Here is a 16,831-nt window from a genome sequence, read left to right as displayed (position 1 = left end):
TTTTGTATTCATTGATTTTATTTTGAATACCTGTTTGCCATTGTAAATTAATATTATCAATATACAGTAAACCCCCTTCCCATTGATACACACTTATTGTTCTCACTTCCTTCTTGGAATTTGTGTACATATACTGTGATATAGTATAAAAATATGGATTTCAAGATATTTAATAAACTATACATTTTTAATTTTCTATCCAAGTGTGGCATTTCTTCTTGTAGGTCATATAGGCCCCATTCTGTCTGATGACGTATGACAAATTTAATTTACTTGGAGAGATAAGAAGAGGAACTGATCTGGAGACCTTGCACGGAGTGGCTGTGGTGGGACAGGAATGGGGAGGGCTGAGAGGTGAGTTTAAAAGATTATTGTTTTTTTGCATTTTTAAAAAATCCTTTACGACCTTCAAAATCCAACTGAAAGGTGGCTGATAAACTTCCAGTACGGGATTCATGGAATGATATTTAATGGATCGAGTCTTTTTCAAAATATGCCAGTCAGCTATTTTGCTGAATAATCTTCTTGACATTTTCACCTGCAAATGTCTCAGGAGTCTTTAAGAAAACTCATTTGTTAAAATAAGTACATACTGCCTCGTTATTATTGTTTCATATTGAAAAGGGTTATGGTTACTTATAGTATGTCCAGTCTAATATTAAAAATCGCTAAAATAATTTTCAATGCATATTATATAAGTAAAAATAATTTAAAATATGAGCATAATCATAGGCAGCATTTACATTGGTCTATAGCTGACCTTACTGTAGAATGAAATGTTTCTAAATATTATGTAGTTGGTTCTAATTTTCTTTTATATTAAAGTATATCAGAAATATGTAGCTGCAAAGTGCTAAAACTGTAAAATTACAAACGTGGCTTTACTCTGAATAATAAAGTGTTTTATGAAGACATATGATGCAAGAATTAAAGCTATAAATCAGCACATATTGATCTAATTTTTAACTATCCCAGTATTCTTCAATTTCTATTAAAAGGCACATACTCATGCTGTTGAAATTAGAATAACTAAAACATCTTCTTCTATATTAGAGAAAGAAATTAAATCTTAAATCCTGTTACAGAAGAGCTCCCAATAAAAGAGGCGTTTTTTTTAAATGTTTCTTCACTAAATCATGAAGATGAATGTAGGATCCTAAAGTGGGCTGCTGTGCTATAGTTTAATGAGTTAAGGAGACCCTTTAAGTAGAATATTGGCAGGACTTTGTAAGTGATATACACAATAGTTAATAAGCCGTAACAGACATTAGACATTATTTAAAATGGTTTGTAACTGTTGTAAAATATGTTAATCAGAATCATGCAGTTTTTTTTTCATAGAACTTCAAATATTTATTTTGGACGTATGCTGAAGATATGATGGTATGGCGCAAAACTTTGCAGTTCAAGTATGTAAATTGGGACATTTTGAAAGCACACTCTGTTATTATGCATTTTAAAAAGTCACAGTAGGATTGTTGAATATATTATATATAAAGGTTAGGAAAGCAGAGCAGGCTTTTTTTTCTAAAGTAGTGTTTTTTTCTACATAAAAAAAACCCATAAATAATAAAGGATTACACTTTGGTAAAAATCCTTGTAAAATTCTATGTTTTAGCAAACATTATTAAAAACAAAACATAAATGTAACTATCAAAAGTGTTTCTTCCTTTCCACTTTTCTGTTTTCTTTAATAAAACTACTGTACTAACGTGTATGCAACATTAGCTATAAAGAAACATAGATCTTCACACAAAATAAACAAATATATAATCTATAAATGTAATTAAGCAATCAAAATTATTAATCCCATGCTGTCAGATGTGCCCTTCTCTTAAGTGAAAAGTGTTTATAAAATACTTAAGAAAACATTGTTGAAAATATTAAATGAATATTAATATAATATATATGCAGTATTTGCTTAAAAAATTTATGAAATGTGAAGTTGTACAGGTTAACAGTGGCAGGACCTTCTAGCACACTGATAATCTTTGCATTGGGACTTTCATATTCTTCTATCTTTTGAATGGAAAAGTGTTATTCCTTCTTCCCTCTACCAAAATAATTGCGGTGCACAATTGTGGGTATCAGAAAAAATACAATTTAATTAAATCATCAATGCCAAATACAAGTAAGCAACACAAATGGCTAAAAACATAGAAATCAAACTTGCTCGCCATAAAAAGCGGCCATAATTACCCACTGTCTCTTATATACAAAGGTCCCTGGCCAATACAAAAAAAATACTTACCGTATTTTTCGGACTAAAATTTTGGAGGAAAGTGGGGGGAGCGTCATACAGTCCGAATACTATATACCTGTGGCTCTGCGTGCTAGGAGGTGTGGGGGAGCGGCAGCTGGGGATCAGCGTGGCACAGGAGGCAGCAGCCGCCTGCTTCAGCCTACGCTGTGCCCGCTACTAAAGAAAATGAATATTCCCTGCTCCCCACTCCCATGGGCGTGGAGAGCAATGAATATTCATTTTCCTTAGTAGCTGATGTAAAATCCCTGGTGGCGTGCTGGCATGGCTTACCACCTCCCACCATGCAAGACCGCCATCTTACCTATCAGTCCAGGCTGCACACTTTGCTCCAGTACCTGCTGGGTGCATGTCTCTTGTCTGATTGCTTAGGGCGGCGGCGCGGTTACTACCTGTTTCTTATAGTTACTGTGTGCACAGTCGTAATGCGTCCCCAGCCTATTGCTGTGAGTCACTGGATACTTAAACCCTCTCCACCCAGTAGGAGGTGCCTGAGCAACACTTTCTTTCAGTATGTTCTGTGCAACTGAGTTGCCAGGTCCTGTACTGTAACATCCCTGGCGGCGTGCTTGCATAGAGCACCACCTCCCACTATGCAAGACCGCAATCTTACCCATCTTTCCAGCCTGCAAACTTTGCTCCAGTTCATGCTGTGTGTATGTCTCTTGTCTGACTGCTTACGGCGGCGGCCCGGTTACTTCCTGATTCTTATAGCTACTGTGGGCGCACTCCTAATGCGTCTCCAGCCTATTGCTGTGAGTCACTGGATATTTAAACCCCCTCCACCCAGAAGGAGGTGCCTGAGCAACACTAACTATCAGTGTGCTCCTTGCCTCTGAGTTGCCAGGTCTTGTCCTGTATCTTGTCTGTTTCCGCCACCATGGGGGCTGTATACCCAGGCCTGTTACCTGTATCTGTGACTTCTAGTCTGTTCCGCCACCCTGAGGGCTGTATACCCAGGCCCGTTACCTGTATCTGTGACTTCTAGTCTGTTTCCACCACCCTGGGGGCTGAGTTCCCAGGCTCTTTCCTGTACTTTGTTCCTGGTTCAGTTCCTGTCTGAACAGTGTCCTAGCCAATTACTTGTTTGTCTCTATTTCCATATCTTCCGTTTTCCTGCAGTGTCTGAACCTGCACCTAACTCTAACTCATTGTCTCTGTACTTCTGTTTGTGAGTTTAGTGTCCACTCGCTACTTCATTGTAAGTAACTTGTGTGTATTTGCTCTGCTCTGCTTGTCTACCGCACCTGCGGGTTTTGCTCTGCTCTGCTTGTCTACTGCACCTGCGGATTTTGCTCTGCTATGCTTGTCTACCGCACCTGCGGGTTTTGCTCTGCTCTGCTTGTCTACCACACCTGCTGGTTTTGCTCTGCTCTGCTTGTCTACCGCACCTGCGGGTTTTGCTCTGCTCTGCTTGTCTACCACACCTGTGGCTCTGTTCCTTTATCCCAGTCTGTACTGGTCCCTATCCTGCCTGTGTTCCTACCTTCCAGTACCCACCTGTCCGCACACCAGCCGTGCCAGCCAGTACCCACCTGTCTGCACACCAGTCGTGCCTGCCAGTATCCACCTGTCTGCATACCAGCCGTGCCTGCCAGTACCCACCTGTCTGCATACCAGTCGTGCCTGCCAGTACCCACCTGTCTGCATACCAGCCGTGCCTGCCAGTACCCACCTGTCTGCATACCAGCCATGCCTGCCAGTACCCACCTATCTGTATGCCAGCCTAACCTTCCTGTTTCTGCATTCCCCGGTGTGGGTCAACAGCTGTGTCAACAGGTCTGACCTGGAGTAGCACCTGGTCCCTCTGCTCGGATCCTCCCTGGTTCACGGAGTCGACTGAGCCGCCGTGCGACCTTGGTCGGACCGAATTGATACTTAGTCACGCCCCTCCAGGCACTCCTCAGTTCATGGTCCAGTGGAATCACTAACCATGCTCACGCCAGTCAGTCCGGGCGTATGCGTAACAGCTGACACAGTGTAGCCACAGCGCGGCTCCTTCTTCTGCTCTGCAGTCAGTGTGCCTGCTATTAAAGCTCATGAATATTCGCTACAACCCACTCCCATGCGTTGTACTGTATATTCATGGTCTTTAATAGCAGGCACACTGACCGCAGAGCGGCAGCAGGAGTCCCGCTGCGGCTACAGTTTGCCGGCTATTAAAGAGACTGAATGGTCACTGCTCCCCACGCTCGTGGCGTGAGGAGCAGTGATTATTCCAGCACAGCATCACACACTGTGTGAGGAGCGCATGACAGGGCACGCATGGCGTCCCTGCCATGTGACCTGCCATGCGCTGCTCACACAGTGAGATTGTCGGCATCAGAGTGGGACAGCGCTGGAGGAGAGAGGAGGTGAGTATGATTGTTTATTTTTTGTGGGCAGCGTGATGGGGGTTCAAGGGGTGCCATGCATACCAGGATGGGTGATCAAGGGGTGCCATGCATACCAGGATGGGGGATCAAGGGATGCCATGGATACCAGGATGGGGGATCAAGAGGTGCCATGCATACCAGGATGGGGGATCAAAAGGTGCGATGCATACCAGAATGGGGATGAGGGCCACGTAAACCTGGAAGGAGGGGCCATGCATACCAGGATGGAGGATATTGACAGAATTGGGGGACATTACCCCAATATCAGTGTCAGCAGCAAACCCCCCTCCCCAATAACAGGGAATCATGACCACATTTTTTTATTACATTTTTTTTTTTCCTCCACTAAAACCTTACGTGCGTCTTATAGACCGAAAAATACGGTAGGTGCGACACAACATAAAGTTCAATTAGTGTAACAAAGTATATACATAAATTAACCCCTTAGAGACCAGGTCACATATCCCAGTGATTTTGAAATTGTTTTTTCGTGACACATTATATTTTGTGATAATGGTAAATTAGATCTATATGATTTCTGTTTATTTATAAAAATATCAGAAACTTGCCCAAAAAAAAATCTAAAAATTAGCAATATTCTAACTTTGAATGATTATCTTGTTTAATTCAAATAGTAATAATCCATACCACACAAAATAATTAATAAATAACCTTTCCTTTATGTCTGCTTTAAATTAGCACCATTTGTAAAATGTTTTATTTTGTTAGTATTGGTGATCAGTAAGGGTTCAAAACTGATTTGTCAAGAACGAGGATTAATAAAAAATCCAACATATAACAATTAAGTGTATTAAAGTGAAAAATAAATATTATATAAGATTACAGAGACTCTAGGGTAAGTATCCCATATCATATGTGATTTCTATCTATACACACACAGTAAGATATATCAATAAAATCTAAAGTAGTATAAAATTTTTTCCCATATAGTCCCATCCTTAAAAACATTTTCCACAATGCGAATCTTCAGTTTTTCGCCCATTTTTACCTGCATCACGCAATGCTTCCACCCCAGATGCTGCATGCAGTTCCTCAGGAACACATGTCCACACATTGCACCTAAGACATACAGTACAGACCAAAAGTTTGGACACACCTTCTCATTTAAAGATTTTTCTGTATTTTCATGACTATGAAAATTGTACATTCACACTGAAGGCATCAAAACTATGAATTAACACATGTGGAATTATATACTTAACAAAAAAGTGTGAAGCAACTGAAAATATGTCTTATATTCTAGGTTCTTCAAAGTAGCCACGTTTTGCTTTGATGACTGCTTTGCACACTCTTGGCATTCTCTTGATGAGCTTCAAGAGGTAGTCATCGGAAATGGTCTTCCAACAATCTTGAAGGAGTTCCCAGAGGTGCTTAGCACTAGTTGGCCCTTTTGCCTTCACTCTGTGGTCTAGCTCACCCCAAACCATCTCGATTGGGATCAGGTCTGGTGACTGTGGAGGCCAGGTTATCTGGCGTAGCACCCCATCACTCACCTTCTTGGTCAAATAGCCCTTACACAGCCTGGAGGTGTGTTTGGGGTCATTGCCCTGTTGAAAAATAAATGATGGTCCAACGAAACGCAAACCGGATGGAATAGCATGCCGCTGCAAGATGCTGTGGTAGCCATGCTGGTTCAGTATGCCTTCAATTTTGAATAAATCCCCAACAGTGATACCAGCAAAGCACCCCCACACCATCACACCTCCTCCTCCATGCTTCACGGTGGGAACCAGGCATGTAGAGTCCATCCGTTCACCTTTTCTGCGTCGCACAAAGACACGGTGGTTGGAACCAAAGATCTCAAATTTGGACTCATCAGACCAAAGCACAGATTTCCACTGGTCTAATGTCCATTCCTTGTGTTCTTTAGCCCAAACATGTCTCTTCTGCTTGTTGCCTGTCCTTAGCAGTGGTTTCCTAGCAGCTATTTTACCATGAAGGCCTGCTGCACAAAGTCTCCTCTTAACAGTTGTTGAAGAGATGCTAGAACTCTGTGTGGCATTGACCTGGTCTCTAATCTGAGCTGCTGTTAACCTGAGATTTCTGAGGCTGGTGACTCGGATAAACTTATCCTCAGAAGCAGAGGTGACTCTTGGTCTTTCTTTCCTGGGGCGGTCCTCATGTGAGCCAGTTTCTTTGTAGCACTTGATGGTTTTTGTAACTGCACTTGGGGACACTTTCAAAGTTTGCCCAATTTTTCTGTCTGACTGACCTTCATTTCTTAAAGTAATGATGGCCACTCGTTTTTCTTTATTTAGCTGCTTTTTTCTTGCCATAATACAAATTCTAACAGTCTATTCAGTAGGATTATCAGCTGTGTATCCACCTGACTTCTGCACAACACAACTGATGGTCCCAAACCCATTAAGGCAACAAATCCCACTTATTAAACCTGACAGGGCACACCTGTGAAGTGAAAACCATTTCTGGTGACTACCTCTTGAAGCTCATCAAGAGAATTCCAAGTGTGTGCAAAGCAGTCATCAAAGAAAAAGGTGGCTACTTTGAAGAACCTAGAATATAAGACATATTGTAACGGGTCTGGGAGGTGGAACCTCTGAGCTACTATACAAAGGGGCAGTCCTTGTAAGGAAGCGGGTGGCTCCCAGGGAAAGCGGGCAGGCAGTCACATCAAGTGACAGGGACAGTCTCTGGGTAGAAGGGCAGGAGGTCACGGCAAGTAACGGGGACAGTCTCTTGACAGGCGGGGGGTCACGGCAAGTGACAGCAGGATTAGAGTCTCTCGACAGGCAGGTGGTCACGGCAAGTGACAGCAGGATAAGAGTCTCTGGACAGGCAGGTGGTCACAGCAAGAGACAGCAGGGTAAGAGTCTCTGGACAGGCTGGTGGTCACAGCAAGTGACGGCTAAGCCTCCAGGTAGGCTAGCAGGCGGGTAGCAGGTGAGCGCTCCCAGGTGAGCGGGTAAGAGTCTCTGGACAGGCTGGCAGGCAGGCAGGTAACAGGCAGGTATCAGGCAGGTATCTGGCTGGTGCTTCCTGTTCCGCGGGCGGACTGATCCATAGACAGACTGGCAGATGCTGGTAGGCAGACTGTCGGACCGCAGGATTGCAAGCAGGTAGACAGGTATCAGGCAGGTATCTGGCAGGTACTTCCTCGTCCGCAGGCGGACTGATCCATAGACAGACTGGCAGATGCTGGTAGGCAGACTGTCGGACCGCAGGATTGCAAGCAGGTAGACAGCAATGGAAAACAAGCTGGCAGCGGGACCTGAGGGCTGAAGCAGAGTTGAAAGGCTTTGCAACAACATTGCTCAGGCACCTCCATTTTGGAGGAGGTGCCTTATATATGGTGAGATCCTCCGGCCATTGGCCGGGGACGCCTTAGGACGGCACGCGCGGCCCCTTTAAGAGAGAGGGAGCGCGCGCGCGCCCTAAGCACAGTGACCGGGAAGCAGCGCGCGCTGCCAGCAGAGCGGGAGGAGGATGCCGGGCACGGAGAGGAGAGGTGAGGGGAACGGCATCCCTGCCTAGCAGGAGGCAGGGACGCCGACGCTACAGTACCCCCCTTTAGGCCCCCCCTTTTTTAGGCCAGAGAGAAATTTATCAAGGATGAGAGGGGCATGGATGTTCTCCAGGGGCTCCCACGTTCTCTCCTCAGGACCAAACCCCTTCCAATCCACTAGAAAAAAGGTCTTTCCTCTTACCCTTTTGGTGGCCAGAATGTTCTCTACCTCAAACTCATTTTCAGCGGAAACCGGAGCAGGAGGCGTACCTGTAGCCTTGGAAAAAGAGTTAAGCACAACGGGCTTGAGTAGAGATACATGGAAGGAGTTAGGGATCCGTAAGTTGGCCGGGAGTTTCAATTTATAGGCCACCGGGTTGATTTGTTTGATAACTTCCAGTGGGCCGATGAACCGAGGCCCTTACTTGTAGGAAGGAATCTTGAGCCGGACATATTTGGACGAGAGCCAGACTTTTTCTCTAGCACGGAATTGTGGCGGATCCAGACGTCTGTTGTCAGCCTGTTTTTTCATCCGCTCGGATGACTGAAGAAGTGCGGATCTAGTACTTTCCCAAATGGAGGAAAATTCGCTAACAAGAGATTCCGCAGCCAGATTGTCCACCGAGGTGGAGACGGGAAATGGGATCCGAGGATGCTGACCGTAGACTACAAAAAACGGGGATTTGGAGGAAGATTCGCTCTCGTGATTATTGTAGGAAAATTCGGCCCACGGTAAAAGATCCACCCAGTCGGAATAGTGAGCATTAACAAAGTGCCGGAGGTAACTGGTTAAAATTTGGTTGATCCACTCTACTTGACCATTGGACTGTGGGTGATAAGCAGAAGAGAAGTCCAAGGTGACCACCAGCAATTTACACATGGCTCGCCAGAAGCGAGAGGTGAACTGAACTCCTCGATCGGATACGATGTGGAGAGGAAGACCATGAAGACGGAAAATATGATGGATAAAGTCTTTAGCCAACTCAGATGCAGACGGAAGGCCCGGCAGGGAAATGAAGTGAGCCATCTTAGAAAAGCGGTCAGCGACCACCCAAATGACCGTACAACCGGCAGAGACAGGGAGGTCCGTTATAAAGTCCATGGCTATATGCTGCCATGGGGCAGCAGGTACAGGAAGAGGCAGGAGGCGGCCGGCTGGCAGGTGTCTAGGAACCTTGTTGCGGGCGCAGAACGCACACGCTGAAACAAAGTCTATTACGTCCTTGTGCAGGGTAGGCCACCAGTAATGCCGGGTAAAAAGCTGGAGGGTCTTTTTCTGACCAGCATGGCCAGCTAGCTTAGATGAATGTCCCCAGTGTAGGACCTTCTCACAATCGGGTACTGTTACGAACGTCTTACCGGGTGGAAGACTATTTAGATTCACGGGGGCCACCTGCATTACTTTGGCGGGGTCGATCAGATCAGATCTCTAGATCAGAGACCAAAAAGGATCGGGACAAGGCATCAGCTTTGATGTTTTTGTCTGCCAGGTGAAAATGAAGAATTAAATCAAAGCGGGCGAAGAACAAGGACCACCGGGCTTGGCGCAGGTTAAGTCTCTCGGCACTCTGGATATAAGCCAAGTTCTTGTGGTCCGTGTAAATTATTACCGGGTGAAGAGCCCCCTCGAGCAGGTAACGCCACTCCTCCAGTGCCAGCTTAATGGCTAATAATTCTCGGTCTCCTATAGAATAATTGCGCTCAGAAGAGGAGAAGAGTTTGGAGAAGAAGCCGCAGGTTACCATTCTTCCGCAAGACGACTTTTGGGTAAGTACCGCTCCGGCTCCGGAGGAGGAAGAGTCTACTTCTAGGAAGAATTGTTTGTTGCCGTCCGGACAATGCAGCACAGGGGCGGAGGAGAAAGCTTGTTTCAAGGAAAGGAAGGCCTCCTCTGCTTCGGGCGGCCATTCTTTGGGATTAGCGCCCTTACGGGTGAGCGCAGAGATAGGGGCAGTCCGGGAAGAGAAGTGCGGAATGAAGAGGCAGTAGTAGTTAGCGAAGCCCAGGAACCGCTGAATAGCCTTCAACCCCTCCGGTCGGGGCCACTTCTGGATGGCAGACAGTTTCTCAGGATCCATTCGTAGGCCGGTCTGAGAGATTATGTAGCCCAGAAACGGAAGCGAGGTCGGCTCAAAGAGGCACTTCTCATATTTTGCGTAGAGGTGGTTCTGCCTGAGCCTGAGCAGGACCTGACGAACGTCCCTCCGGTGTGTGGGAAGATCCGGAGAGAAGACCAAGATGTCGTCCAGGTACACCACCACGCAGGAGTAGAGAAGGTCACGGAAGATGTCATTGACCAACTCTTGAAAGACGGCGGGAGTATTACAGAGACCGAAGGGCATTACGAGGTATTCATAGTGGTCGTCCCGGGTGTTGAATGCCATCTTCCATTCATCCCCCTGATGGATACGGACCAGGCTATACGCCCCACGGAGATCCAGCTTGGTGAAGATTCTAACACCCCTCAGACGGTCAAATAATTCAGGAATGAGCGGAAGGGGGTATTTATTATTCACCGTGATCTGGTTAAGTCCTCTATAGTCTATACAGGGACGGAGGGAGCCGTCTTTCTTTTTGACGAAGAAGAAGCCTGCTCCCGCCGGGGAGGTAGATTTCCGGAAAAATCCCCGGGCCAGATTCTCCTCGATATATTCAGACATGGACCGGGTTTCAGCAGCGGACAAAGGGTAAATACGCCCACGGGGAGGAGTAGCGCCGGGTATCAGGTCGATTGGGCAATCGTATGGTCTATGAGGGGGTAATGTCTCTGCTTCTCTTTTGTTAAAGACGTCCGTATAAGACCAATAGGGAACCGGTAGGCCGGGTAGATTGGCTGGGGTAGGATAAGGACGGGCAAGACGAACGGGAACTAAACAAGTCTTATGGCAGTCCTGCCCCCAGCGAAGGACTTCTCCGGTCTGCCAATCAAGCATGGGTGCATGTCTCTGGAGCCAAGGTAGGCCTAGCCAGAGGGTGTGAGAGAGTCCAGGCAGAACATGGAAGAAGATGCTCTCAGAGTGCAGCATTCCCACCTGCAGAGTTATGGATTCGGTGATGAGTTGGATGGGATGCAGTAAGAGACCCCCATCCACGGAGGCGACAGATAAGGGTACAGCCAGAGGTTTGGTGGGAATGCGGTATTTCTCTACCAGGGACTGAGAGATGAGATTTCCGGCAGCTCCAGAATCAAGTTGAGCAAGTTCAAAGTAGCGGTTCTCCCCGCAGATGATAGAGACCTACAGCATCAGAGAAGGAGAGGATTTATTTTTGTCTAGGATGACCTCTCTGAGCAATCCTAGACACAAGCGTTTTCCCGACCTCTCCGGGCAGGAAAGGATCCGGTGCTCCTTACTACCGCAGTAGAAACAGCTCCCCTCGGCACGGCGAGACTCTTGACGGGTTTTGACCATCTTGGTTTGGTCGACCTGCATGGGCTCTGGCGAGTGCGCACGGGGAGTTACATAGGAAGAGACGGGATTCAGAAAAGTAGGAGCAAGGCGTGGAAACCTCCTCTCACGGGTGACCTCTTTGGTGCGCTCCTGAAACCGGATGTCAATCCGGGTGGCAAGTGTCACTAAGTCATCGAGAGTGGTAGGAATGTCCCGACCGGCAAGTTCATCTTTAATCCGGCCGGACAGGCCCTCCCAGAAGACGGAAACCAGTGCCTAATTATCCCAGGCAAGCTCGGAAGCAAGGGTACGGAACCGTATGGCATATTGGTCCACGGTGAGACTCCCTTGACGGAGGCGTAGCAGAGATGAGGCGGATGAGGTCTTTCGTTCTGGTTCGTCGAAGACTTTCCGGAAGGCCGTGAGAAAGGCTGGCAGGTTGGATACCAGGGGGTCTCCTCTCTCCCATAGAGGATTTAGCCAAGCCAGTGCCTCCCCAGTGAGATGGGACATGATGAGGGACACCTTGGCTCGGTCAGTGGTGAACTGGTATCCCAAAAGTTCGAAGTGCAGGGTGCACTGGTTAATGAAGCCCCGTGCCTGACCGGGATCTCCACTTAAACGAGGCGGGGCGGAAAGGCGGGGACCGGGAAGGGATGCCATGGTATTGATGGGCAGCGATGCTGCCGGGGTAGGAGTCGTGCGACTGGAAGCAGGTCCCGAAGAGGTAGTCAGTGTGTCCAGGCGGGAGTTAACACTACGCAGGTGGCTCAGAATGGACTCCTGTTGTGACCTCTGACGGGACAGTTCATGGCATAAATCCGAGAGCGAGAGAGTTTGGGTGCCACCGGGTTCCATGGCCCGAGCAAACTGTAATGGGTCTGGGAGGTGGAACCTCTGAGCTACTATACAAAGGGGCAGTCCTTGTAAGGAAGCGTGTGGCTCCCAGGGAAAGCAGGCAGGCAGTCACGTCAAGTGACAGGGACAGTCTCTGGGTAGAAGGGCAGGAAGTCATGGCAAGTAACGGGGACAGTCTCTTGACAGGCGGGGGGTCACGGCAAGTGACAGCAGGATAAGAGTCTCTCGACAGGCAGATGGTCACGGCAAGTGACAGCAGGATAAGAATCTCTGGACAGGCAGGTGGTCACAGCAAGAGACAGCAGGGTAAGAGTCTCTGGACAGGCTGGTGGTCACATCAAGTGACGGCTAAGCCTTCAGGTAGGCTAGCAGGTGGGTAGCAGGTGAGCGCTCCCAGGTGAGTGGGTAAGAGTCTCTGGACAGGCATATAGGCAGGCAGGTAACAGGCAGGTATCAGGCAGGTATCTGGCAGGTGCTTCCTGGTCCGCAGGCGGACTGATCCATAGACAGACTGGCAGATGCTGGTAGGCAGACTGTCGGACCGCAGGATTGCAAGCAGGTAGACAGGTATCAGGCAGGTATCAGGCAGGTATTTGGCAGGTACTTCCTGGTCCGCAGGCGGACTGATCCATATACAGACTGGCAGATGCTGGTAGGCAGACTGTCGGACCGCAGGATTGCAAGCAGGTAGACAGGTATCAGGCAGGTATCAGGCAGGTATTTGGCAGGTACTTCCTGGTCCGCAGGCGGACTGATCCATATACAGACTGGCAGATGCTGGTAGGCAGACTGTCGGACCGCAGGATTGCAAGCAGGTAGACAGCACTGGAAAACAAGCTGGCAACGGGACCTGAGGGCTGAAGCAGAGTTGAAAGGCTTTGCAACAACATTGCTCGGGCACCTCCATTTTGGAGGAGGTGCCTTATATATGGTGAGATCCTGCGGCCATTGGCCGGGGACTCCTTAGGACGGCGCGCGCGGCCCCTTTAAGAGAGAGGGAGCACGCGCGCGAGCGCCCTAAGCACAGTGACCGGGAAGCAGCGCACGCTGCCAGCAGAGCGGGAGGAGGATGCCGGGCACGGAGCGGAGAGGTGAGGGGAACGGCGTCCCTGCCTAGCAGGAGGCAGGGACGCCGATGCTACACATATTTTCAGTTGTTTCACACTTTTTTGTTAAGTATATAATTCCACATGTGTTAATTCATAGTTTTGATGCCTTCAGTGTGAATGTACAATTTTCATAGTCATGAAAATGCAGAAAAATCTTTAAATGAGAAGGTGTGTCCAAACTTTTGGTCTGTACTGTACATATTTGGCAAAAGTCACGACCTGTGATATTGGTAGTTTTATGCTATTGTGTTTCAAGAGGGGGGGGTTTATGTCAATTTTTGGCTGGGTATGGAGTGGGGGGGGGCACAAACATACAGGTAAATCAATGAAAGGCTGAAAATATATTAATTAAAGGGGATGTCCCAAATTAAAATCAACTCATATGCGCTATATGTAGTTTTGGCAAAATTCATGTAATTAGTCAGATATCACTCATCTTTTCAAAAAATAATTGCAGAATTGATGGAATATTACATATTCTGGGCGTTAATAAATTTAATATCAATTTCATAATCTAGAATATCCAGTTTCATAGTAAGTCTGTATCAATTTCCTAGCTTACCTTTTGTGTGAGCAATCATGTTAAGGAATGTTCACAGAAGCTAAATTGTTACTCAAAAGTAAGAAAAAAAATTCTGGCCAGAGGGGAAAAGGTCCTATGCCTGGCTTCATTTGTCTTTATAAAAGACTTTTTTGTAAGAGTAGTGCTATGAACTATAACTCCAGCAATGGATGGCTCATAAGTCTTTCTTTGTTCAGACTTAAGTGTGAAACACTCTGAACAGAATGTAAAATAGACACCAAAAATCTTTAAAAAGCAACTTTGTAAGTGGATATGTATCAATTTTGCAAGGTTATGCATCTTCATTAGTACTAGAAGGTGGCAGGGATGGGAGGGCAAGTGGAGCATGGCAGACGGCTGGGAGAACTCCTTTATAATGGACTTCTTTGAAATATGAGAATTGTAAGACATAGATGGATTGCTGAAATTCTTCAAAACTAACCAATGATCCTTATTATTAGCTAAATAAAACAACAACAATGTGCAACTTTAAGAAGATCAATTAAAAGTATTTTGTTCAGTTATGGTTGGATGATTATAAATTGTATTTTAAAATTACAAAAATGTGACACGTCATAAAAATATTTTTGTAATGTTAAAGCATGTTATTTCTTTAGTGTACATATTGGCATGGTAGCATAGTGGTTTATTGGTAGCACTGTTTCTTTGCCATGCCATTGTCCTGGTTTAAAATCCCACCAAGGGCAACATCTGCAAAAAGTTTGTATGTTCTCCCTATGATTTTACTGGTTTCCTCCCATACTTTAAAGACATACTGATAGGACAGCAATGTGGTTGTCTGTGAAGCATTATAAAATATGAAGCCACTATTTAAGCAAACACAATAAACAAATCCATTATCAAACAAATCACTTCTAAAGTGGCATACATGCAGAATGCTTTCTGTCCCTTCAAAGTAATTACTTACAGTGTCGAGCAAAAGGGTAACAATGTTTTGAACTTTTGACTTTCAGGCTGCTTAACTCACCATCCATTGCTGCTTTAAATGTGAGACTACCATAATTTTATAGACAATCATCTTGACTATTTCATACATAAATTTGACTTACAACTATTTAGCATATGATTAGTTATGCAGATTCTTGTCGTGTCACTGCATTGTTACTGTTTTGCTCCTAAATATCTAAATGTTAATTTGTATTATTTTGTTAGTATTTTGTAAATCCTCCTTTGGCTTTCAACACTACCTGAATCCTTCTGGGCATGCTCTAGATCAGATTCAAACATGTCTCAACTGAAATCTGATACCTCGTCTCTACGCATTCCCAAAGTTGGTGCATACTGGTCAGCTCACTTGCAAATGTATACTCTACCCACAAGTGTCCGATTATGTTGAGGTCTGGGGACTGTGGGGGTCAACTCAGCACTTCTCCTTCATTATCATTGAACGATTTCTTTGCTAATCTCGACGAATGCTTTGTGTCGTTTTCTTGCTGAAACACTATGTCATCCTTTTCATACCTATAGTACATGAGTGTATGAAGTAATTCATCTTTTAGGATACTCACAGATAGCTCAGCACTGAGATCACCATCGATCCTGGTCAGATATACAATGTCTTTGGCTGCAAAACAACTCCTTATCATCAGGCTACCTCCACCGAACTTAACAGTTCCTTCAATTTCTCGATCCATTAGCCCCTTTTTTGCTTGTTTCTTCCAGACCCATTTGCCAAGCCTAGTCTGTTGACTTTCATAGCTGCAAATCACCGGTTTCCAATCTCCTACTGTCCACTTTTTGTACTTTTTTGCAAACTCAAGTCAGCGCTTCTTATGAGGAAATTGAAGTTGAGGCTTCTTCACCTTTTTTCCGAGCCACCATTCCAGACTTGTGTAATCATATGGTGCTTGCATGGATGTCTGTGATCTTTCTATTACGAAGCATATGAGACATCTCCACTACCGTGTTTGTCGCGCCAGAACTAATAGACCTTTTGTTGAGCTGACTTGTTGACTCTGATATTTTGCCTGGACATCCACCTCTTGGCTTTTGAATGGATGGATGGACTTTATATCAGATTCTTCCAACTGTCATGGCACTCACATGATGCAATTTGGCAATTTTCTTGTCCGAGAGACTGCTATCAAAGAGCTGGATGATGCTGTTTCTCTTTTCTTGGGAAATTTTATTAATGGCTATTCCTCAATTCGAACCAATGACCTATTTTTATGGGTACAAAAGTCTCACATTTCGTTACTGGCTGCTCATAGATTCGATGACCTTTCGCTTGTGAATCAACCTAATAACACACTGAGCTATTAGAGAATGTGAGAACAGGTTGTATTTTGTAGTATACTGGAAGGAAAAGATTTTTCCACGCCCAGGAGCAAAACAGTAACAATGCAGAGACATGACAAGAATTTCATAATCATATGCTAAATCGTTGCAAGTCAAATTTATGTATGAGACAGCCAAAATGATGGCAGTCTCACGTTCAAAGCAGGAGTGTATGGTGAGATATGGAGCCTGAAAGTCAACATTCAAAACATTGTTACCCTTTTGTTCATCACTGTATCTTAATTTTTATAACACCAACACTTTCCATGAAGTTCAAATGTAAAAATAAAATCAGACAAACTAGAAATGATTGAAGCTTTTTCAAATTAAAATTTTCCAGGTTCAACACATTTTCACAAGAATTTGATTGCCAGCAAATCGATTTGCTGCAAATTGCAGTACTGCAAAGTCTCCAATTGCCCTAAAAAGACATATGTTATACTTTGAGGTCTCCTATGACTGTATATAAACCTAGTGTCCAGTGCCGATCCACAAA

Source organism: Phyllobates terribilis, unplaced genomic scaffold (assembly GCF_046119375.1).
Source record: "Phyllobates terribilis strain yellow unplaced genomic scaffold, ASM4611937v1 Scaffold_11__3_contigs__length_659146591, whole genome shotgun sequence".
NCBI classification, from domain to species: domain Eukaryota; kingdom Metazoa; phylum Chordata; class Amphibia; order Anura; family Dendrobatidae; genus Phyllobates; species Phyllobates terribilis.
This window is presented reverse-complemented; position numbering follows the sequence as displayed.